Here is a 23519-nt window from a genome sequence, read left to right as displayed (position 1 = left end):
GGCCAGTGTCCAAGCGCTTCACAAAAGTGAAAATGCCAGAGGGATCGTATGTGAAGTAGAATCACGCTCGGTGAAATCTCAGGCCCGGTCCCTATGTGAGACGCCCCTGTGAGTCCTCACATAAGTGGCCCCAAGCTTGGGGACACAGGAAGACTTCCTCAGTGTCGAGTCCTCTTTGAAGTGAACTGCTCATCGTATCTTAGTAAAACATTTTTTGTCTTTCTTTCTTTCTTCCTTTCTTTTTTGCGACAGGGTTTCTCTGTGTAACAGACCCCAGATATCCTAGAACTCACTTTGTAGACCAGGCTGGCCTCGAGCTCACAGAGATCCTCCTGCCTCTGCCTCCCAAGTGCTGGGATTAAAGGCTTTAGTAGGGCTTTTTAAGCCCTTTGGCTTTGGGCTACGATTAGGAATCTTTTGATTTCTGTGACAGACACTTCATCTTTTTGGTACAGAAAACTAAGATTTTATGTTCTGCTAAAAAGTTATGGCTAGTTTTTCTTCTGATGGAGACTTGGAAAATTCAACAGGCCTTGAAGCTATCCTCAAGGTGACTTCCTCAGATTCTGGAACGTTGGAACAATGTAACAATTTTCCATCTCAGAAAAATTCCCTGGCATTTATGATGTGTCTTCCCCTAAACTGGATACCCTCCACACTACGGGTCAGAGTCTGGGAGTGTGTGCAATCATCAAAGCAAGAGCAGGGTTTTTTTTCTGAACAGAGTAAGGCTGTAAAAGTCTCTCATTTTTCACACTTGATCTTAGCCAAAAGGCCCAAGAAGCAATGCCCCTGTTCTTTATAAAATGGTGATGTATGGAAAACTACAGATCATGATGCTTTTTTGTCCTATTTGAAGGAAATTTTGCATCCTCACGTGTCACCCATGCCAACAGATTGGAATGGTCCCCTCAGAGTAATTCCATACACACACACATACACACACCCTAACTGAGCTTCAGCTCCTCTGGTTGGTTCTATATAGAACCTGGGAGAAAAGATATATAATCTTGGGAACATATATAATATTTTCATACATTCATATATGCACAAATATTTATCACCCTGATGAAGAGCTAAGTGTTGTCTATAGATTCTGAGAACAGAGCAGCACTTGGGGGCTCAGCTGGGCTAGACACCACTTGTAATTGTTGACTTCAACATCACTGCTGCCGGGTAAACATGGAGGCTTGCACCCAGCGTGAGTGCCAAAGGAAGAAAGAAAGGTGGAGTAGAAATGACAGGCAATCAAGTCAGGGAAGGGAGGCTGGGGAGGGCACACAGGAGAGCTGGGATTCCTGCAAGTTCTCCCACTTGCTAGCTCACACGGGTTATCAACATCCCTTGGCCCTCGGTTCCCCCGTGTGAGAATGCAGATAATCACATCTAGCCTGGACACTAGAGACAAATACATTTCTATACTTGGCAACACTCAGCACAACGTCTAACAATTAAGAGGGAAATGCTAACTCTGTGGATAAGCTGGGCTCCAAACAACCCCAGGCCTCCATTTCTCAGTCTGAGAAGGTAAAAGATTCTTGAGCCCCCTTCTAGCAAACGTTTTTGTTCTCACCTTGAGGGAAGAAAAACCAACCAGGCCAAACCTTCCTTTTACACAGTAATGGAGGCACTTTCGCATCGGGCTTTTTAAAACAATCCCCCTAAGCTAATTCATCCATGGGGGGACTTGGCAGCTGGGGAGGGACAGGGCCCAGCCCTGGCTCATGTTTGCTCAAGGCTGGGTTTCTTCCTTGGCAGCATTTGCTCACCCACAAGCAGTGGAAAGGTTATTGTTTAACCCCAAGAGGACTGAAGCTCAGAGCCCAGCCCTACTCGAGAGAACAGTCCTGCAGGCTCAGGTCTCCCAAGAACTTGCCTGCAGGGCTGCTTCAAAGTGGGCGTTCTGGTGGGGATGAGACCCGCAGGATCCAGGAGGAACCTCCCTTTTAGCCAGGTCAGGGTTTTGTTCTCCACCTCCTAAGAAAAGGCATAGGTATGGGGCAGACCGTTTGAGGGCTGCCCCACTCTTCTGAGTTGCGGAAGGAAATAAAACTCTAGTTCCTTAGCTCACTGTAGATGATGCTAAGTTCTGTATCTGTCTGGCCCCAGATTCCCTGAGCCTCACTTTCCCCACTGCAAAATGGGTATATCATGAAACTCAAAGCGTGAGAAGAATCGCCTGGCACTATACATGCCAAGACCTTCAGAGGTCCTGATAAGAGCTGTGGCTAAGAAGCGGCTCTGTCGGTGAGATGCTTGTCCCTTTTGCAGGGGACTCGGGTTCAGGTCCCACCCACATGGTAGATCACAATCATCCCCAATTCCAGACCCAGGGAATGTGATGTTCTCATCTTCTTGGGCACCAGACACACACAGGTGCACACACCTACATGTAGGCAGAACACTCATACACATAAAACAAGCAAAATGAATAAATCTAAAAATATTTTTAATAATAAGAAGGATGAGAACATTTAAAACAGGAATTTGCTAGGTGTCTCAGCCAGTGCTCGGGTTCTAGCTGGGCAGGTGTCATTTCTTAATGCAACCTCCTGGAAACTTTCCTAATTATTCCCAACTCGTAGAGAAGCCTTTAAGACGTCAGTGCCTCAGCTGTCCTGTCACCTCCTACCCTGTACCCCCTCCCAAGCCCTCCACCCTGCCAGCACCCCCTTTCCAGGGGAAAGCAGGCAGCATAGTGAGGGGCCCTTTTTACAGGGCCCATTAAATGGTTACCACTCATAAAAGAGTTTATGTGGCTTAACCCTTAGTGAGTCAGAGTTCACGGGAGCTCCCCCAGGCTTGTAAGTATAGCTGGCCCTGGACTCTGACAGCAGCCACTGGGAGACACAGGAGGCACCTTGGGTGGACTAGATTAGTCAAGGCCTTTGGACCAGCTTACTTACTCCCAGCTTTTCAAATATAAAATGCAGACATTTGTCCTCCAACAGACTCCCGGGACGGTTGAGGAGATCAAATGAGATAATGGATAATAAATGTGCCTAGGGAACTATAAAAAAGTCCTATTATGACCAACGTACCCACACCCCCGTATACTAATATAGACTCTCCGTGCTGTACACTGATTGCTTTATAGGGTGTAAAGAGCTACCCTTTTAATTAAAAGAAGGAGCAAGGAATATTTAGGACTTGTTTTCAGCTCCCTACTTAACCTTCAGCAAAGCTTTCCTTAAAAAAACAAGTCGTCAGTCGAGTCCAGCTAGAGCCTGCAGGACCCCAGGTAGGCTCCAGGCTCATTCCCCAGCTCTGCGACTTTGAATCTGTTCCTCATTCCCAGCCTGGGATGATGGGGGTGAGAGATGAGGGACTCTGACTGACTAAGCGCAAGGAGAGCTGTCCTGGAGGATAGCACAGTGACTTTAGAAGTGTCCAGTACAGTGCACGGCATGTCCACACCCCAATATGAAAGTAGCCTTTTCTTTCTTTACACATATATGTCAGGGCATTGCCACAACATTCTTCACCTCTGCTGGGACTGGCTCTCCACCTCAGAGGCTAAGAGCAACATTCTATGCAATGTATATGAGGCAAGCTGGAGAAAGGGCTCAGTTCTCTTCATCCTCAGCTTGAGGGATGCTGATGGTGCTGTCAGGGGTCATGGTGGAGGCACCAGGGACCAGATCCTCATCATGCCAGACAGTAGCTAATTGCAGTCTCTCAACATCCCTACAATCAACACTTGGGGCTAAATAATTCTTTCTTGAAATTTCTAATTTAGGCCTAGTATTTGTGCATATCTTAGAGGGTGCAGTTTGGCAACTCATACATGTATACAATATATGATCAATTTTTTTTCATTTCTGACATGTCATTTGCTTGTGTTTAGAATACTTCTGTCTCAGATGTTTTGGAATATTTATTGAATGATTGCAGACGGTGATTACACTATTGTTCTGGAAAACACTGGCACTAATTCTTCCTCTAAATGCATTTTGCTACCTATCACCCTTTTTACTGTACCCCCTCTCTCCACCTTCCTAGCCTCTAATGTCCACTGTTCTCTCTTCTTCTATGAGATCATTATTTAACCTGCCACCAAGGAGTAGGAGTAAGTACACAGTGTTTGTCTTTCTATGTCTGCCTTATCATTCACCACGATGCCCTCCAGTTCCATTCCCATTGCCACAAATAACAAGATTTCATTCACTTCATGGCTGAATATTAGTCTAGTGCTTAGATGTACCTCATTTTCTTTACCCATTCATCTTTCAATGGACCATATCCTGGGCACTATCAATACTGCTGTAAGAGACATGGGAATTTAGGAAGAACTGGGAAATTCTTTGGTGTGGAAGTTGTCACACACAGGTAAGGTATGCAGGCTTCTACCCACTAGATCTCACATGCCAGAAGCTCTATCATCAATCAATCAATCTATCTATCTATCTATCTATCTATCTATCTATCTATTATCTATCTATCATCTATTATCTATCATCTATCTATTATCTACCTATCTATCTATCTATCTATCTATCTATCATCTATCTATCATCTATCTACCTCTCCTATATGTCCCCTAGAGCCAAGTCACTCCTGGTTGAGAACTGTGGTTCAAACTAAAGCCTATGGAGGTGGCAGCTCGGGCTCTTCTTCTGCTGAAATGGAACTTTGGGTTGGACCTAGACCTTTCTAATTTGCTCTTTCCTATCCTGAGAAGCAGGCAGTATCTCTCCTGGCTACATGGGCTCACTGAAGATTAAACACAACAGGGACCGGTGAGCTTACAGAACCAAGCCTGGCACACAAAGCCATTGCTAATCAGTGGTTGAGAAGAAGCACCAGGTACCCTAGGCATAGCCTGGTTCTAGGGTACATTTGACTGGAGAGAAAAACATAAATTATGGCTTTGGCCTATTAAAAACTATAGTACAACACAATAAATTTTATTTCATACTCTAGGAGTGAAATAAAATCTAAATTATATAGGGATAAAAACAATCTTCAGTCTCTTATTCCTTCTTCATAGGTATGGATAAGGAGAGAGAAGAATATTCATCTGTGCTCTTATTAATAATCTAGACTTTTCTATTTACCCAAAATGACACCATTCTGTGCAGAAGTTGATAAGCATGACAGTTTATGGGACAAAACTCTATACATTACCTAAAGAAAAGGGACCAGTCATTTTACCCTCAGAGTAAAACCCAGACAACTACCTCACGCTAGGTGACTAGTTGGGACTAGTTGGGACCTTTTGGATAATCAGGTTCCCTACAAGTAATGAGCTGTCAGCTTCTCTGAGAATCACAGGCCACTGGGAATTAGCCAACCCAGGACTTAATTCTACAGAAAGAAAACGCTGCGGTAGATTGGGTTATCATCGTCTTATCTTTGCAGGAGAGACAGGCTCCTGTGTCCATCGCTGTCTTAAAGAGTGATTTAAGCTAAACAATACAACCTCCCAAAATGCCAAGACAGAGGCTGCTTCTGAGCTTCCACAATGCCCTGGGACCACTCTTCGTCTAGGCTTCATCAAAGACTCCCTTCTCTTCCAGAGGAGGTGCAGCCCAGTCACCCTACAGACTGGACCACTTGAGAGAAATACAGAGAGGAGAACCTGACTCTAAAATTTAAGTCTTAGATTTTTGTTGCACATGGGAGAAGGCAAGGTCTAACCACAGAGACTGGCTCACCCCGGAGCTGAGCTCGAAGGACATGTTCATGAGTATCAGAAGATATCAACTCATTTCGATCTGCCTGGTCTGCAGGACGGTCTTTAAATGCCAAGGACCATGACATGTACCACGACGGCTGAGATGTTTATGGCCATGTTGATTATGGAGAAGTACTATCTTATTTACAGCCTCTCTTTCCCCATATGGCAAAAAGTCGAGGTTACAAAAGTAAACAAGAAAGGTCAGAGCAGACTCAGGACTTATACATGTCGTCACTGTGCAATACTCATTAGCTCTAAAGATGGGATTGACCCAGAAACCTCTCTTTAAGCTGGAAATTGGCCAGCCTTGGGGATATTCTTGGGGTATGACTAGACTCCTCAGAAGCAAAAGAGTGTAAGAGTCTGGGCACCATTGGCTATAGTGCCTGGTGGCCATATTTGAAGTCCTGGCTTTGCCAGATTATCAACAGGACAAATTTATACACTTTATTTAACTTCTTTAGATCACAGTTTCCCCATTTATGAAGTGAGGATATTCTGAAAAGAATTTTTGAGTGGAAAAAAAAATGAACGTGCTTAGGAAAATTTTGAACACATAATAAACACTTTATAAACATCGGGTGGCTTGTATAATGATAACATTAACAGCAATCGTCAGCCTCGTCATTTTTGAACCTCCACGGAGAAAACTGAGAACCAAATTCATTTCAAGCAGAACCTCAGATCTCTTTCATCTGCACAATTCTCCGGTTCCAGCTGCCAGAGCAGCCAAGCCTTAACCAAGGTTATTCTCCAGGTTCCTGTGCTGTCCGGGCCTGGGGCCTGGGGCTGCCCAGTGAATGCACCATTGCTCCACAGCTGCACAGTCAGCAGCTGGATTGCCTGCAGACCACCCCTCCATCCCACCAGGTCCCTCACCTCTCCTCAACCACATACTGCCTGAGGCTGCCAAGCCCAGTGGAAGGGCCCGCATTCCCAAGCTCTATGTGACCACAGGTTTTGCATTGCCCACAGCCCATGGCTGCTGTGCTGGGGCAGTAATAGATGGGAGAGCAGCATGGCTGTAACAAAGCGTGACCACGGGGCTCTTTGCCCTGTGGGTCCCTTCATACAGGGATAACGCAAGGACTCCAAAGATTGGGCTCTGAAACTTTGGGTATAGGGACAGAAAAAGGAAGGAAGGAGACAGCTTTGGGATTCTGAGAGGGTAATGAAGCCCTGTATCATACAGGAAGTTCTCCCAGCCTCGGGACTCCTAACAAGACCAAAGACTGCTCCACTGGCTCCTCTTGTAGAGCTGGTAGAGAACCAGGAAAGACAAACAAGGCAAACATGGACTTGCTCAGCTAGAAGCGGGTCTTTCTTTTGCTCAGTGGTAGGACTCCCAGCAAACACCAAACGCTGCAAAATTCGCCATTTTTATTGTAAGTGATTAAACTTTGGGACTATTTTAAATGTGCCAGCTATGTACTAAAATCTTGAAAACATTATCCCAGGTGGATGCTGAGGATTTCCATAACTCCCTGAGGCATTATGCCATCTAGCAGGTGACCTACTGAGGCTTAGAGCAGTTCAGCAACTTGTTCAAGATCACGGGGTTCAACAAGATTGTAACTAACGGAAAATTCAACATCAGTCTAACAACAACGCTCAGAAAGAGTCCAGAGCACCCCTCAAATCATTTGCACCCAACAGTACCATTCCATATGTGGCCACAGCATTTCCGACACCACCGAACTGCCTTATAATGTACAAATATATGCACAATAAATTGATACATATATGTGTATGTATATATATATATGTGTGTGTGTGTTTGTGTGTGTGTATATATATATATTTGCATACCTGTATGATATAACTAAACTCCTTCATAATTCCTGGAGCTATTTTCAACTTAATATTTGAGAAATAAGTTGACCCATAATTATTGGTGCTATCCCTGAATTAGATCCCAGGCCAAAGGGTGTAATTCCCTCCTATCACAGGTGGGAAGTATTCGAAGTACAGCCAGCACTATGGAGCAGATTCTCATCAGGGTTAATGTCGGTATTCCCTGTCCTCAGCCCCAGGAACAGCAAGGGAAGGCCACAATGTAACTCCTTCATAGTGCTCTCCTTCTTCAGTCAACCACATGCTCTTCACACTGCCACAGAACTGGTTGCCATGGGACACATTTATTTCTCATGCCAGGAAAGCAATTAAGCCTTTTAAATAATTACTTGTTCTGTGACAGCAACAGCCATACCTTCTCCATTCTTACTCAAAACTGCCAGCAGGTGAATTCACAGCATTTGTGCTAAAGATGTCGCAACAGCTTTCTGACTTCCTGCTTCAATCTGACTGTTCTTTCAAAGGACTACTCCCAAGCAGGAGAAAAGAAAATGCATGGCCCTGTGAAATGTAGTTGAATGGAATACAGACCATAATTTGTGCTTTTACAAAGGAATCAAAACGTGGATTGAGCATGGAGAATGTATCTGTCCCTCTTCAATTATGTCATAGCTAACTTCCTCTCTTCCTACTGTGTCTTGAGACAGACATTTCTTGTTTCCAGGGACAACATCTGAAGTATATTCCTGGGATACTGAGTGTTTTCATGATCAATAATATCAATATGAGGAGGGTGAGGTTGGCTCTATGGTAGAGACACCTTTTTGGCTGTAGGCCACTGGGAAATAGACAGATCGTGCTGATCCCTATCGGCCTTGGTGCCAGACCTAGACAAGATGGCACATACTGACAGTGGCAGGCACCAAAACTGATCAAAACAAGATTACCTGGAATAACCCACAGGGCCTTTGTCAATTTCATCCGGATATTATAAACTAGATTGAATCTCAAAAGATCACAGAGCCTTTGAGACTTCAAGAGAGCAATTGTTCTCTTTCTACCAAAAATGTGCATATGCTCCTGCTGTGACAGCTCTGTCCTGTGGACCACAGTCCCTCAAAGGAGCAGCTGCTGACGCCCGCAGATCAATTGACACCGGTATAGTTATCGTGGATAACATTCAAGTTAGTATAAAACAAATAATAAAGCTCCACACTTATGTGAGAATTGAATTTTAGGAAAACTTTATGCTAGAAACAGGTTGGCATAGCTAAGGCTGGTGCCTGCCATCCCTGAAAGGTTTGTGAGATTTTAGTCCTGTTCTCTTACCTGGTTTTGGTGCCACTTTGGTGCCTCCCACTGGGACCAGGAAAGGCTCCACTGTCTCTCTCGAGTGGCATCTGAAGTAGGAACCATGTCATCTCCTAAGATGATCATTTCTAAGAATTAACTCTTTTCCTTGCTACCTCTGAACCCCAAAAATCTGTCTCCTCGCTATGGCCCCCTCTGGACTTCAAAGCCTAATGAAGGACACATGGTAAAGACACAACCTCGCTCCTACTGCAGTTTTGAATGGACCTTGACAGAGGCAGAGACAGGAGCACCCCACAACTGCCACAGCAATCACCTTCCGAATTCCCTTGAAAAACTGGGACTGATCCCCCAAGGCATGCTCACCACCCAAGGAAGGCTTGAACTTCAACCAGAATGGAATCCTACCCAAACCTCCAAACCAAAACCTGTATTCCCGAGCCCCTCTGTTAGAACCCTTGAGCGTCCTCACAGCTGAAACTGTCTGGTCTGTAGACTCTCTTACCTGCTCTCACATCAATTTCTCACCACAGGTATCTAACTCCTAGAGACATCAGCCTTGACGGGAAAGCCTCAAACAAGAAAACAGTCCTTATTAAGCCAGACAGACAAAAGATTCCAGCAGGAGGATTCAAGACCTGATCCGTCTATGGAGAACCTACTTCTGTACTGTTTGTCAACATGACACAGGACCCCCAAACTGTCACATCCAACAGCGTCTAGTTACTTATAAATAAAGACTAAGTAGATACTCTGACCCTGGGACCCCGCATTTCCAAGTGGCCCTTATGTTTGTTGGTTGTTGTGTTGCTTCAAAAGGATCTTGTGACCGGTTCGGTGACCCTTGACTTGACCTAGCCCCACCTCCACTTTTAAAAGATTATTTAACCGCCTAGGTGTTAAGCCTTACACCCTTCAAAACTGATGAATCAGCCTTCAGAGGAAAGAAACCATCTCTGAGAAATGCTTGTTCAACTATTACAAATATGGACTGGTCCCTTCCAATTAGCATCTACCCTAGATGCACTGCATCCTGCTTGGTGCTGGGGAAACAAAGATAGCGAACAAGACACAGATGCCGCCCTGCACTGTGCATATCAGCCAAGACATGCTTCCAAAACAATATCAGATCTTTCCAGAGTCCCCTGAGCTCGTTCATCTCCTTGGTAATGGAGTGTGAGCAGAGAATGCCAGGCAACTCTCTCTGGTATTTGGAGAGAAGTAGCCACAGAAAGAATTTCAACCAATTTAAAAAGCAGGTCAGCTCCTCTTCTCAGCAGCAACCCCATCCCCTCGGCCTCTGAGAAAACCCTCAGTAAGACATAGACTTGGCACAGGATAATTCCTCTGAGTTTCATAAAGCCACCTCAGCCAAAACCAATCTCCACTTGGGGCAGAATAAAGCAGCCAGCTGTCTGCATGACTGAAACTCTCTTCCCAAGACAATGGCGTGTTTATGTGTCGGAGGGTTAGGAGTGGGTTGTTAACACAGAACCCACCGTCCACAGAGCTGTTAATTCAGTTGTTGGCAGGGGCTTCTGTTATCTTCTGAATACCTCCCAGAGGGGATAAGCCCTCCCTCTTCATTTGAGTTGGCAGTGGGATTATTTTCTTGCACCTGTTGCTCTACTCCGATAACAATGCAGTTAAGCATTGATTTGTTAGAAAATAAACAGGAAAAAAAAAAAAAAAAAAAAGCAAAGAAAGGCATCTGCCCAGACAGCCTGAGCTGGTTTGTCTCAGCCTCGTGGCAATTTGTTTTCCTATAAAAAATAAATAAATAAATTTTAAAAAAAGCCAGAGAAAACCCTGTACTTTCAGTTTTGAGGCTACCTTCCCACTCCCTCGGAAGAAAAGGAGGGATCAAATAGGCCAGTGGGAGCTGGCAGGGCCTGAGAGCCAGAAGACTTTGTACTTTTCCATTGACTGGTTTGCAAGGGCACTGAGGGTATCCAAGGTCTGCAGAATGATATGGCCGCCTCCAGCCAGCCTGGGTTCAGATCAGAAAAGAGATGAACAAGGGTGGAGAAGGGACTGTTGGGTGATGCTCCAATCCCAAACCACTCTTCAAATGGTTGACTTCTGTAAGCCAGGGTATTTGAGGAGGAGGTGGAGACCAAAAGTGGAGACTTAGCATACACATCCCCAGTCTCAGTCCAGTCCAGCCGCTGCCACGGATGCCCAACATCTAGTCTGGACGAAAAGCTCTAGTCCCCAGACCATGGCTTTTTCTATCTCAGCAATGAGTCTAGCCATACCTATAGCAAACCAGGTTGGAAAAGCTCACTCATGCCCTACCGAGGGCTTTGATGTCCCGGGAGGAAGAGACCCTGTGAAGTTCAAGGTGTGATTTCTTCTCTAATCTAAACAACATGGTGTTCTCATTCCTCATCAGTTTGTCAATAGCACATTATGAGCTAAGGCCCAAAAGGGGCACAGAGTTGTAAACAAATCACTCCAACAAAAATGATGAACAACATCAATTAGCCGGCGGCTTCACGGCTTCGTCACCCAGCCTTCAGCCCGTCAGAGGAAGCATCTTCATATTCTTTTCAAGCATAGTCACTGGCAATAAGCGTCACTCCCTGCCGCAAATGCCTCCCACCCCCCCACCCCCCCAGCCCTTTCTGGACCACAGACCCATTCTCACCAGGGGCTTAAAGGGTCAGAGGGCAGTGGGGAGAAACTGTGGAACAGGCAGGGCTTGTGCCTTCTCGCCTGAGTGTTAAGGACAGGGAGATCCAGTAGGGGTGGGACATGGTTGGCTGAGCACTCCCAGGCATTCTTGTGAGCAGGGCAGGGAGTGGAGCTCCTCACATCAAACCAGGCAGCAGAAAAAGAAGAGCTTTAACAACACCCTTAGTTGACTGAAAAATAAATAAGACCAACTGCACAGGAATGTGGGAAGGGTGGAGGGAGGTAAGGGGTGGGGACGGGAGGCGGGGAGGGGTTGGGATGGACTAGGACAATGGATTTGACCAATTCTAGAGTCAAGTTTCCTCTGAGGAAAACGCCAAAATGTCAAGCCAACAACCACCAATATGAAATCTCACAAATTGCATAATTACAAAGCAATAGCAAAAACTAAGATAGGGAAGGCAGTTCATATTTATCAAGTGTTTTATTGCCTAGTTTGAATGGAGCCAAACTGTACATGAATTATCTCCTGGAATCCTCATGAGAATGCTAAACATAGCTACTAATATCTCCATTTCACAAAAGACAAGACATATTGAAACTAAAAAAAAAAAAAAAAAAAAAACTTACCCATCGATCTCCTAAACAGATGGGGTATTATAAGCATATTGGGTATTGGAAAGACTAGGGAAAGCAGCATGGTTCCTTGTAGCTTTGAAAGTGGGTCTTTCTGTCACTAAAGGACAAAGTATCTTCTAGGACCTCATACTTTCCATTAAAAGTATCTGAGTGTGAGTTCAAGGACAGCCTGGTCTGCAGAGCTAGTTCCAGGATAGCTAAGGCTGTTACACAGAGAAACCCTGTCTCAAAAAAACAAAACAAACAAACCAAAAAGAAAAAAAGCAAAAAACAAAAATCTCAGGATGTCTCCTTGAATTTTTACCCTACATGCAAGGGGGAGATGAACTGACCATCCTGTGCTCCAGACGGAAGCGTGTCCTTGAGTCCTTAGGTGAACATGAGCCTAGATCCTACAAGGATGCTGACTCATGGCTCCCAGAACATATTCGTGAAACCTTAAGTCTGGGGGGAGGAGACGCTGAAGATGTCCCTGAGTGGCACTGCACAGTTGAGCGTGTAAGAGCCCTTTGGTTCAATCCCCAACACCAAACCCTTCAGTCTGCCCTTCTGTTGAAAGCCCCAGATTGACTCAGGTGTTGAAGTGGCTGCCTGAAGCCACCTCAGACTTATTAGCCTTCATAAAAGAGCACTAATAATAGCAGGAAACCCCGGTGAAAATTAAGGAGGATTTATAGCCCCTTTGGAGGTCACCCGAAGTCTGAGGGAAGACCTGCAATTGCCGGGAACACCATAGCACTGAAAGAGACTGGGTGTGTCTTTGGGGAGCCTAATTTCTACCTAAAGAGAATCAGCAACGCCTCCCCGCATCTTTCATGACCACAGAGCCAAGCCTGGTAGGTCTCCAGCTCAACCTGGAAACTCCAGAGAAGCATGTAAGGTCCTATGGTCGTCAGATGCAAATAACATCTAGATTTCCTTGCAAATTTAAAGATGACTTCTTAAGAAAACGTAGCTTTCTCGGCCCAGGCAGTGGTGGCCCATGCCTTTAATCCCAGCACTTGGGAGGCAGAGGCAGGCAGATCTCTCTGAGTTCGAGGCCAGCCTAGTTCCAGGACAGGCTCCAAAGCTACTGAGAAACCTTGTCTCAAAAGAAAAGAAAAGAAAAGAAAAGAAAAGAAAAGAAAAGAAAAGAAAAGAAAAGAAAAGAAAAGAAAAGAAAAGAAAGCAGCATAGCTTTCTTTTTGTTTAGATAACCATTCAATGATAGAGGTAAGCAACCCAAGGTCCTTCTAAGACTCTTCCTATAAGAATCTGGCCCCTTGGCACACTGGGTCTCATTTTCCCTCCAGAACACACCTCTTCTTCTCCTATGTACTTCTATTACACAACAAGCTCTCAGGAAATTCAAGAATGAAAACCCACCATAAAGGCAAGCACCTCAATCCCACAAAGGCTTTCCTGGGAATTAAATCCTGCCACAGTAATAATGATGTGGCCCATCCCACAATTCTCTCAGAGGAAACTCTCGGTGTACAAACAAAACAAGAACTCACCCACACCACAACTCCATCTTCCCCCCTCCTGACTCAAGTCTCAGCTCTATACCAGGGTTAGTTTATGAATAAGATGAACATGTGCAGAGATCCTCCAAAACAACTTCCCAGATGTCCAGGCCCCAAGAATTATCACATATTTCAAAAACCTCACCTTGATGAAAGGCAACGTAAGCTCCAGAATGTAGGACTCAGAGAAAATACCAAAAGCAGAGCCCCTTGTTCAACCCTTATTAAGATGCTAAACTAAGTATCACGGCACAGGCTTATAATACCAGCCCTTGAGAAATAGATACAGAGGATAAAGAGTGAGAGCCAGCCTGGTCTACATAGCGAGTCCCAAGTCAGCCCTAGCTATGTAGTGGAGAGAGAGGTAGAGAGGAAGAGGGAGGGAAAAGAGAGAGAGAGAGACACGGAGGAAGGGGAAGGGAAGGAGGGAGGGAGAGAGAGAGAGGGAGGGAGGGAGGGAGGGAGGGAGGGAGGGAGGGAGGGAGGGAGGGAGGGAGGGAGGGAGGGAGGGGGAAAGAGAAAGAGAGAGAGCAGATCAATAGTTTAGGAACAGGGTATTAAACCAAATAGACTTCCTAAGCACAGATCCTCTGGAACACAGCCCCCACCTATATAACCACAGAAGTCTTCTCTGATGCTGACCATCTCCAAGACATCAGCCCCACTTTTGCCTCTACTCCATCAAGACTCCAACACCACTGAGGGTGGAGTGATCTTTCCTGCCCCTGAATGCCCCCCCCCCCGTGATCTTGCCTTCTCAGATGGATTAGAGAATGAAATACAATACAACATTGAACATAGCAGGGGACAACCCCCTCCTCCCTGTCCTATAGCAGACACTCAGCAAACAGCATTTACTAACTTCGGCATTCTTATTATTATCTTCACTACACCCTGTGCCTGACTATAACCACAACTCTAAGTCCATAAGCAGGAAAAACACACTCCCCTGTCGGAATGAAGAATGTGAATCAGCTAATCTACTTGACAGTCATTTCCTGTGCAAGAAAATGCTGCCCCCTAATTCCTCTCCCCCTTTCTTTCTCCATGGACCCTTTGTGCAGTCTGCTGGGGTTTATGAGCCTCTTCTCAACTTTGCTGAACATGTGATATTAAAATATGTGCTTCATATCTGCCACATATCTAACCACCTCTGTGATTTCAGATGTCAATACATCTGTAGCAAGTGCAATGTGATATAAAATGTTAATGATTTTTCTTGGGAATAATCACAATTATGGCTAATTCGAATAGAGTGTTTTGCCTGTATTCACATCAAGAGATATATTAGATGATAATGGAAAGTTACTAAAAATAATGTCATTTCTTCTACATCAAAGTTCCTGAATTCTCTCCTCTGGACATTAGGTAGAACCCTGGATGTTTTACTAACAGCAAGGACTATTCAACTTGGTCTTTAGAAATGACTTGCAGCTGTCTACAACAGCTCAACAATTTAACAAGAGGCAGACCCACAAGATCTCATCAAAATATATAAGTACACACACACACACACACACACACACACACCCCAAATCCCCTAGATGCCCAAGGTCAATACTTTCTGTGGCAGTGATCAGTAGATACCCGCAGAAACACTTAAGGGCTGTAGGAGTGGGTACCCTCTCACACAGCTGTGTTAGCTGGTGAACAATCGGAAGAGAGACATTTCTTCCAGGGTCTCCTACATGCCAGGCATCAAGGCACAGTACAGAGATATCCTGTAAGGCCACCCCTATGTGTGCTGTGGCTTGAAGCCAGTTCGGCATGAGGCTCAATTTGGAGGTTTCCTATTAATATAGACCTTCCCATTTCCTGATGCCCACCGTCTCTATGAAAAATTAAGTTTCCAGTTTCTTTCCCAGAGTCAGAGTTTAGAATCCAAGCTGGTCATTATTGAAAAGCAACAATAATAAACAGAATTTAATTCTCATCTGCTCCAACTCAGTGGAGACAGAGAGAAAAATGCCCAGGCTGAATACTTCTCTCTGATTTCCAGCGTGCAAATGATTACTGAACATTACTCACGAGCATTGTCTGGGTGCTTTCACATTCTTTGCTTAATTTAATCCTTATTAGCTCTGTATAGTAGATGCTATTACCCCATTTTCCAGATGAAGAGACTTGGATGCTAAAGTTTATCGAATTCGTCCCAAAGCACTCAACTGTTGAGTGGCAGTGTCCAGTGTCCGGCTTACCACATCCCAGCAAAACCCCTTCCCAGCCATGAGAACTCAATGCTGCCCGCCCCTTCAGACACAAGCAGTCAAAATCTACTCTTCATTCGGGATCTTCCAAACAGCCTCTGGCCCGTGGACGGAAGAGGGCAGAATCGCAACCAGCTGCCCTTTAATTTCTTAAAAAGAACAAAGCTAGGCAGAGGCTAAATTTCAGGCCAAATCTACAGCCCACACAAAGCCAAAACAAGTCAGCTCAGAGGTCTCGTGGAAGACAGAACTGGTAATAGCTCTCCCCCACCTCTCCTCAAGACTGTACCAGCAGCCCTTCTGAGGGAAGCTTGCTAAAGGTCTCCTAAGAGATTCCAGGGCAAACTCCCTACGATGGTCATGTTCACAAGACTCTGCCTTCACAGCAAGCACAAGAACTTCCTCTCTATTCTGAGAGAGGCGCATCCGAGTTCAGCTGGTATCAGGTGGGGACAGGTTAATAGTGACTAAAGTTTCTCACATTCATACCTGGCATACGGTCCCAGCCCCAAAGACTGTTTATCGTGAGTCTGTGATACAAGAAGAACAAGAAGCAGCGGACAGGCAGGCCACCTTGACTTCACCATACCACCTCAAAGAAAGCATGCATCTAGACAAGGTTATTTGAGATAAGTTTTCGTAGTGAAACAGTTGGGTTAATGGAATACTCGGTTCTCTTAACAGGCACACAATTATCTGTTTCACTCTTTGCCCCTTTTTAATTTTAGACTTGTGTCATCAGAAATCATGTTTTGGGTAGACCTATACACACCATAATTTAAATAAGTGGCCAAAAACCTTTGATAACGATTCTAATGCAGAAGCAAGAGAGAAAGCTGGAGGGGAGATACGAGTGAGGCCAGTGGTCAGGCGATGAGGAGCCCAGCCCCATACAGCAAACCAAAGACACACTGTGGTTAGGTGCTAGTGAAATCATTTTCAAAGGAGTATTTTACAGGGTGTCTCTTAAACCAAGTCAATTAATACCCTAGGAGCCTCTTTAAGTGGGACACCGTGCTTGACCCTCGTGTGAGCTCTGTCTGCTGCAGATACAGAGCTGAGCCATCTGGAAACAGCACAGGCTCCTGGCTGACCCAACTAACCCTATTGCCCACATGATGACCATCGAACCTTCTTCTAGGACAGGGTTCACACCTTTCTCATCTACCCAGTCATTACAGACAAATCAATGCAGCTCAGGCCAAGTGGATGCCAGTGTGGGAAGTCTCACCTGAGGCTGATCCAGAAGTAGCTCGCTGCTTCCTCAAGTGCTGTTAGCACATCACCGGCTCCCCATTATCACAAGTCACTATCTCGCCTACTGGGAGTCTATCGATTAAGATGGGGTACCATGTGCCATAAGCGGCTGAGACCCCCCCTCCCCACACTGCCAAGGAAGGCTGCCAGGTTCATTCCTCAATAGTCTATTCTTAGTCAAAGTTCTGAAGATCCTAACAGAGATACTTAAGGGTCGCCAGTGGTCTTCCTAACTTGGGGGCACTGTCACCCCTCTCTTTATTCTCATAGACTCAAATCCTGCTGACACTCAGCATAAATGTTCCACCATAGCCAGCAGAATCTGTGAGTTCAAATATGTCTTAAAGGTATTCAGTATGTATAAAAGAGGAAACGAAAACCCAGAGAGGTAGAGTGTCCTCTCTGGGCCACTCAGACTTGCCAGGTCTCCTTACTGTCATGCTTAGCACTGTCCCACCAACTGCCTTCCCTGTCGTGTGCCCTGATCACTCCAAAGACAGCGCCAGCCAGCTGTCCAGGACGAGCCTTAAGACATAATCTTTGCTCCCATCAAAAAGGCAGTAAAGTTTTCGTCAACTAACTCCAAAGGACTGACAGAAACGTCTACTCAAGAGCATCTTGGCTTCCTCGCCATGATGGCATTTGGCTAGAAAATACATCTCATCCTGAGATAAGATCAAAAAATGCTTGCTACTCAGAGCAAATCATATCACTTAAAACCATTTTATAAGCAGGTATGAAAATGTCAAATAAAATGAATTACCCACCTTCTCCCACCAACTGTTGGGAACTGAATTAAGAAAAGTTGGGCAGTGCTCACTGCTCTGAGGACCCCACGAGAAAATTAGCTTACCCACGCGAAAAGTCACTGCTCTGTGCTCAGTTAAACAGTAACAAAGGTAGGGTCAGGTTGTGTGGTCTTGAAACACCAAGCCAATGCTCCCCAACTGGGGCCCCACCCACGACAGAAAACCCTGCTGCTTCACCTCTGTGGAAGAGGAGAGGCAGTTGAACTGGAGAAACGGCTTAAAACACTAGCGAAGTGGTGGTACTCAAATGGAGGTTTTGAGTTTATGTTTGGTTCCTTCAAAGTGTAGCGCTGTGAGTTGGCAGACTCAGTTACGGTGTTTTAGTACCCTCTCCGCCTCACCTCCCAGAAGCCTTCAAAGGTCATATCTGTTGGAAAAGCCCTAGGGATGCCACCATCCAAAAGGAGAGGATACCGAGTACACTCCCTCAACTGTGTGTGACGGTGCAATGCAAAGCCAAGATTCTCATACTTAGCTTTAAAAAAAAAAATAATGCAAGAAAGTCCAGTGAACACAGCCCAGCTCTCAAGTCCCCCAGAGAGCACCGATGATAAGAAGGAAACAAAACCTGGCAGATTGCAGAAAGCACAGTCCACTTCCTTAGAGCAGAACATGGCCCAGAAGCACTCACCTTCTGACCTGATCCCAGCTAGCTAACAGAATGCCACTGAGAACAGAGCTGAGCTCTCAGCTTCCATTTTTGTCTCGGGCCTTCAATGGAGTCAAAAGGGTACTGAAAGAGGATGAAGGGGAAACCCTTACGGGACCCACAAATATGGAATTGTGAGTGTGATTGGAGCTTACCAGAGATCTAGAAAGGCCCAAGGCACTCCCATGAGAAATCGTAATATAATAATTTAATAATAAAAATATCAGGAAGCTTGTATGGATATAGGTAATATAATTTTTTTTTAGCACACACACCAAAACAATGTTTTCAAATCTGAGACCTTTTCATAAATGAAGCCTGGGTCTAACACACGTCCTACCCACAACTACAGCGAGAGGCCCTGAATAATGATGTCTTGAGTGGTCCTCTAACTTGCAACATAGTAGCGTCCTCATGATCGCTCTCTTTCAGAATGTCTGCCCAACAATCTAGAAACATGGAAGATGGTATTCATGATATTTGGTAGTGTTTAAATGTGGTTACAAACTTCCAAATAACTCTCGTCTCTTCCATTACAGTTTTTAAATACCACAGGCCAGTGATGCAGCAGTAACCAGCCCCACACGACTCCGTATTCCAATCCCATTCTTGACTGTGAAATTCTCATAACACATCTGAATCTCTTCTGTTAGAGACTGATTATTCTCTGGACCTCAGGGGAAGTGGCACACAGCGGTTCATGGTCCCTAACTTCCCCTTAGACATTGAAAGATACGGTCTTGATACATCCTCACACCAATGCCCACAGAACCGACTGCTGCTTCTACCAGAAATCTCAGACTCCAAACTCCCCCGCTCTCCCTGAGGTCAGCACAGAGAAAAGCAGAGGCACCTGAGGATTCAAACGCAGAGAACCTTACACTTCAGCTTACACTTCACGCACCACCCCACAGCAACGCTCAGAGTGTCCCAAAGCAGACATTAAAACATAATAAAAATAAAAGTGACCTTGCCACCTTGGTGCTCTTGAGAGCCATCAATATTTATTCCCCTACTTTTCTCTCCTCGATCCGCACTGGGGCCAACACTTGTTCATGGTGTACAAACAAAAGCACAGAGTCCCTACATCGAAGGCATTTGCTGCTGGTGAGTCATGACTGCCTGTCTGGTCATAGTATCCCATTGTGGAAAACAAAGGGTTAGTCTGTCCCCTTGTGATATGGAAAAATCATTGACCTAACTTGAGTCTTCTTTCTACAGGGGATCATTTTTACGGCTACAGTCTTCCCACCTTGGCCACCTGGTCTCTGTTCCCTTTGTGAATATAGGTTACCTTTCCTATCTACAGCCATTTCCCCCAACCGGAATATAGTGAAGGTGAATTGGCTTTTCCTTATTGCTTGTAAGTCAGGAAAAATATATATATATATATATCAGCAAAGACACCTCTAAACTGTGGGTCTATGATCCCTGACCCCTGGCAGCCTTTAGCCAACCAGCTTGTCACCGAGCAACATCAGAGTCACCTGTCTCCGGCTGCTTTTCATTCCACAAAAGCCCAGGGATATGGCTTTATTACACCACAGGGGCAGAGAGAAGCCAGGGGGCTTTTAGAATTTTGCTGACTGGAAATTCAGACAATGTAAAAAAAAGTTACAGATAACACTCACACAGGCCAGACGCTCTCACCCAAATAAACTCGAACAAGACTCAGTAGGTGAGGCCAGGTAACACAAGGTTTACTTCCTGCCAGCTGCGTCCCGAAGTCTCTGGTTTCTTTTCACCTGTCTGAGTCAAGACAGGCTTCTCTTTCCACACAGGTGTCTGAATTTCAGGTTCAAAAGAAGATTTAAAGGTGAGGACTTACCTCATTTACCTGAAGATTCCGGATGGGCAGTCCTATGGCTCTATGGATGGAGGAGAAGGCAGACAGCTACGGCACCAGCTCCTACCGGGATGGGGAGCCACGGCCTTATCACGTCTCAGTTCTCATCAGAGTGAAGATAAATGCATATGACAATAATTTAAAATCATTTTGTAGGATGTTAAGCAATAAGCCACCAACCGGGAATTCCCTAAGTCACTTCCCCCTCCTCTGATTGGCTGCCCAGCCCTTTAAAAAAATAAAATAAAGGATTACAAACATTGGCTCATTTGCATTTGGCCAACTCACACGTTAGTGTTCAAACAAAACAGGTCTAACCAGGTTATGCCTGTGTCTCAAGAACAGAGACAACCTGTTAATGGATGAGGAATTGATTTGGTGGTGACCGTGCCTTTCAGCTTAGAGGCAGTTTCAGGTAAAAAATGCCTCACCTCTCAAAGACGCTCAGGAGGGGGGGGGGTAGATAAAAACCCAAGTCCCTGGCGGGCAGATGAAGGAAGGAAGAGGACTGTGAGGTGCTCCTGAACATCTGTCTCATATTCTAACCTGTATTTAGTCCTCTCTGCTTTGGCATCAAGACCTTTGCTCTGGCTGTGCAAAGCATGGAAGGAGCGTCTAGCCCATTCTCTCTGGGGGCACCATGACCGGCTCTTGGTAATGACCCTTGACAGATTCCCCAGCCCCAGGTAAGCACCTTAGAGAAAGGTTATAAGGGGGTGGCCCTAGTAGGGTCCACTATGAGATGCCTAAGGGCAACAATCATCAACAAGGCAGGGACTGGTTAACAACATCATCTTCACCTCACTTCCGAGATGGTTTTTTTTTTTTTTTTTTTTTTTTTTTGTACTGTTTATCAACCCTTTCTGTAGGAACCAGAAAAGAAAACCAAAACACCAACAGAGTCTGAACAAGACGTGGACTGCTAAGGAGATCTTCGGATTTCCCAGAGCCCCATCCCCCTGAGTCAAGGCTATGCAGGGAGTTTCCTATTCTTGCTTCACTGGGTCCCAAATGTTTCTCCACCTGCACAGGTGAGCAAGTGCCCTGGCCAGGAAAAATACAGTCTCCTAACCATTAACTTTCCCCCTTGGGTCTTCCTGGACACCAGCCTTCTATGAGCAAAGCATCCAGACAGGTTTCTTGAACTTCTCCCTCTTTGTCGGGAGACAGGAGGGAGTTTCGGCAAAGGTAGATAGATGTTTGTGGTCACAACCCAGAGGTTCCATCTGTGAAAATGAAATATAGAAGCTAAAGCTTGAGAAAGGAACAGACAGCAACTAGTTGCTAACAGGGATGGGATGGGGAGCCAGCCCGCTTAGTGCTCTCTTGGTTTGCTTGGTTTAAGTGACTTGAATTTCAAGAACTTTCAAGTGCAAAAGACGGTGGTGGGGCAGTGGTGGGTTTGGTGGGGGGGTCTTCGAAGGAGGTGGGTCTTTAAAGGAGGTATTGGAGTACAGTTCGGGGCAGGTCTGTAAAGCCCTTCTGCTTCTCTAACCTCCAGCAAATAAACCCACCTCCCTTCCAGTTCAGCCGTGTCTACCTGCCAAAGGCCCTGTTAACAGGCAAATGTGTGCCCTGGGCCTGATAAAAACAGTAAATGTCATCATTGCCTATTATCACATTAGCCCCAATTAGTTTATCGGCTCCAGATCTGAGAGAGAGGCCCCAGGGAACAGCCGGCTGGAGTCTTCTTGGAGAGGTGAATCAGGAGCAGCCCAAGCTCCTCTAGCTCCACCCACCACGGGGTGGGTGTTAGTAGGGGGAGGAAAGGACTCCAGAGCAAGCAACCTTAGCCTACTCCACACTTTTGCCAAACCTTGACCTGATGCAGCCTGGCATGGTAAGGGGTAGGAGCTGTATATTCCTGAGGTATGAACACCGAATGCAAGCGCCTAAGATAATGTGGATCCTGGCTCAGGCCCAGCCACCTTAAGTTGTAGTCCCTTTAATTCAAGACGAGACCGTCTGTTTTTTATCTCTACTCTGTTTTCCACTCTTACTCTAACCAGCCGGATGGACACTCCTGAGAAGAGTCAATCGGGGCATTGGTGGAGGTGGGAGGAGATAAAAAGATGTCACCTTATAGCCACGGCCACTATGGAGGTTCATATTCATATATATGAAGTGCATAACAAAGTGCCTGATAATTAGCAGGTCCTCTCAAGTATTGCTTGTTTGCTTTACTTGAGACTGAGCTGACCCTTCTAGAAAAAGAACAGCCAAAACAGTACCTCCCTTTCAGGAGAGAGATTGATTCTTAGGCATGCATCTATGGAAAAACTCCTCCAGATGAGACCATTTACCTGATGGTCAGTTTCAGCAAGATAGTGCTGGTAGGTAGAGAGATAGATAATTGATTGACAGATGATTGATAGATAGATAGATAGATAGATAGATAGATAGATAGTAGATAGATAATAGATGATAGATAGATAGATAGATAGATAGATAGATAGATAGATAGATAGATGATAGATGGATGGATAGATAGATAATAGATAGATAGATAGATAGATAGATAGATAGATAGATAGATAGATAGATAGATAGATAGATGATAGAGGTGGATGGATGGAGGGATGGATGGATGGATGGATGGATGGATGGATGGATGGATGGATGGAGTAAACCCCATAATAAGTTTTAAATAGTAACTATGGAGACATCAAACAGTAGATACTTTACACCAATACAGAGTCTGTTCCTGAAAGGGACGCAGAAGGCTGTCATTATCACCAGACTTCCACCATTCATCCTGTTTCTAAGACTCTCTGGGGGACAGATAAGAAGGAGATAGAGTAATGAGGTGAGGTAAAATCAAGATGATTCCAGAAACTGGAATACAGTCTATTCAAATCCTCTGAAACCTGCCTTGTCTCTTTACAGGTCAAGGCTCGGTTCCAGTCCCAGGCTTTTGCAAAGGCGTGGAACCTGAGTCAAGTCCTGACGGGGGTGTCTCAGTTAGTAAGGTGCCTACTGTACATGCATGAGAACCTTAGTTTGGATCCCCAACACCCAGGTAGAAAGCCCGGCATGGCAGTGTGCACCCTGCCCCAGAGATGCCATGAAAAGAGTTCCCTAGAGCTTGCCTGCCAGCTAGTCCTGCAGAATCACTGAGAGTCCCTGTCTCAAAACGAGACGGAGAGTGACTGAAGAAAATGTCAGTCTCTGGCTCTCTGTGCACA

General features: G+C 45.4%; 1 protein-coding gene across 1 annotated transcript in view; it reads right to left on the bottom strand.

Moving 5' to 3' along the window:
• Ehf (ETS homologous factor) overlaps positions 1-20441 on the bottom strand; it is a 38474-nt gene extending 18033 nt beyond the window's left edge. Inside the window, exon 1 of the mRNA XM_057781193.1 lies at positions 20317-20441. The gene's annotated coding sequence lies outside the window, so the exon portion shown is untranslated. The remainder of the gene's footprint in view (positions 1-20316) is intronic.
• Between the last annotated feature and the right edge of the window lie 3078 nt (positions 20442-23519).

Source organism: Chionomys nivalis, chromosome 9, assembly GCF_950005125.1.
Source record: "Chionomys nivalis chromosome 9, mChiNiv1.1, whole genome shotgun sequence".
In the NCBI taxonomy this organism is placed as follows: Eukaryota; Metazoa; Chordata; class Mammalia; order Rodentia; family Cricetidae; genus Chionomys; species Chionomys nivalis.
This window is presented reverse-complemented; position numbering and strand designations above follow the sequence as displayed.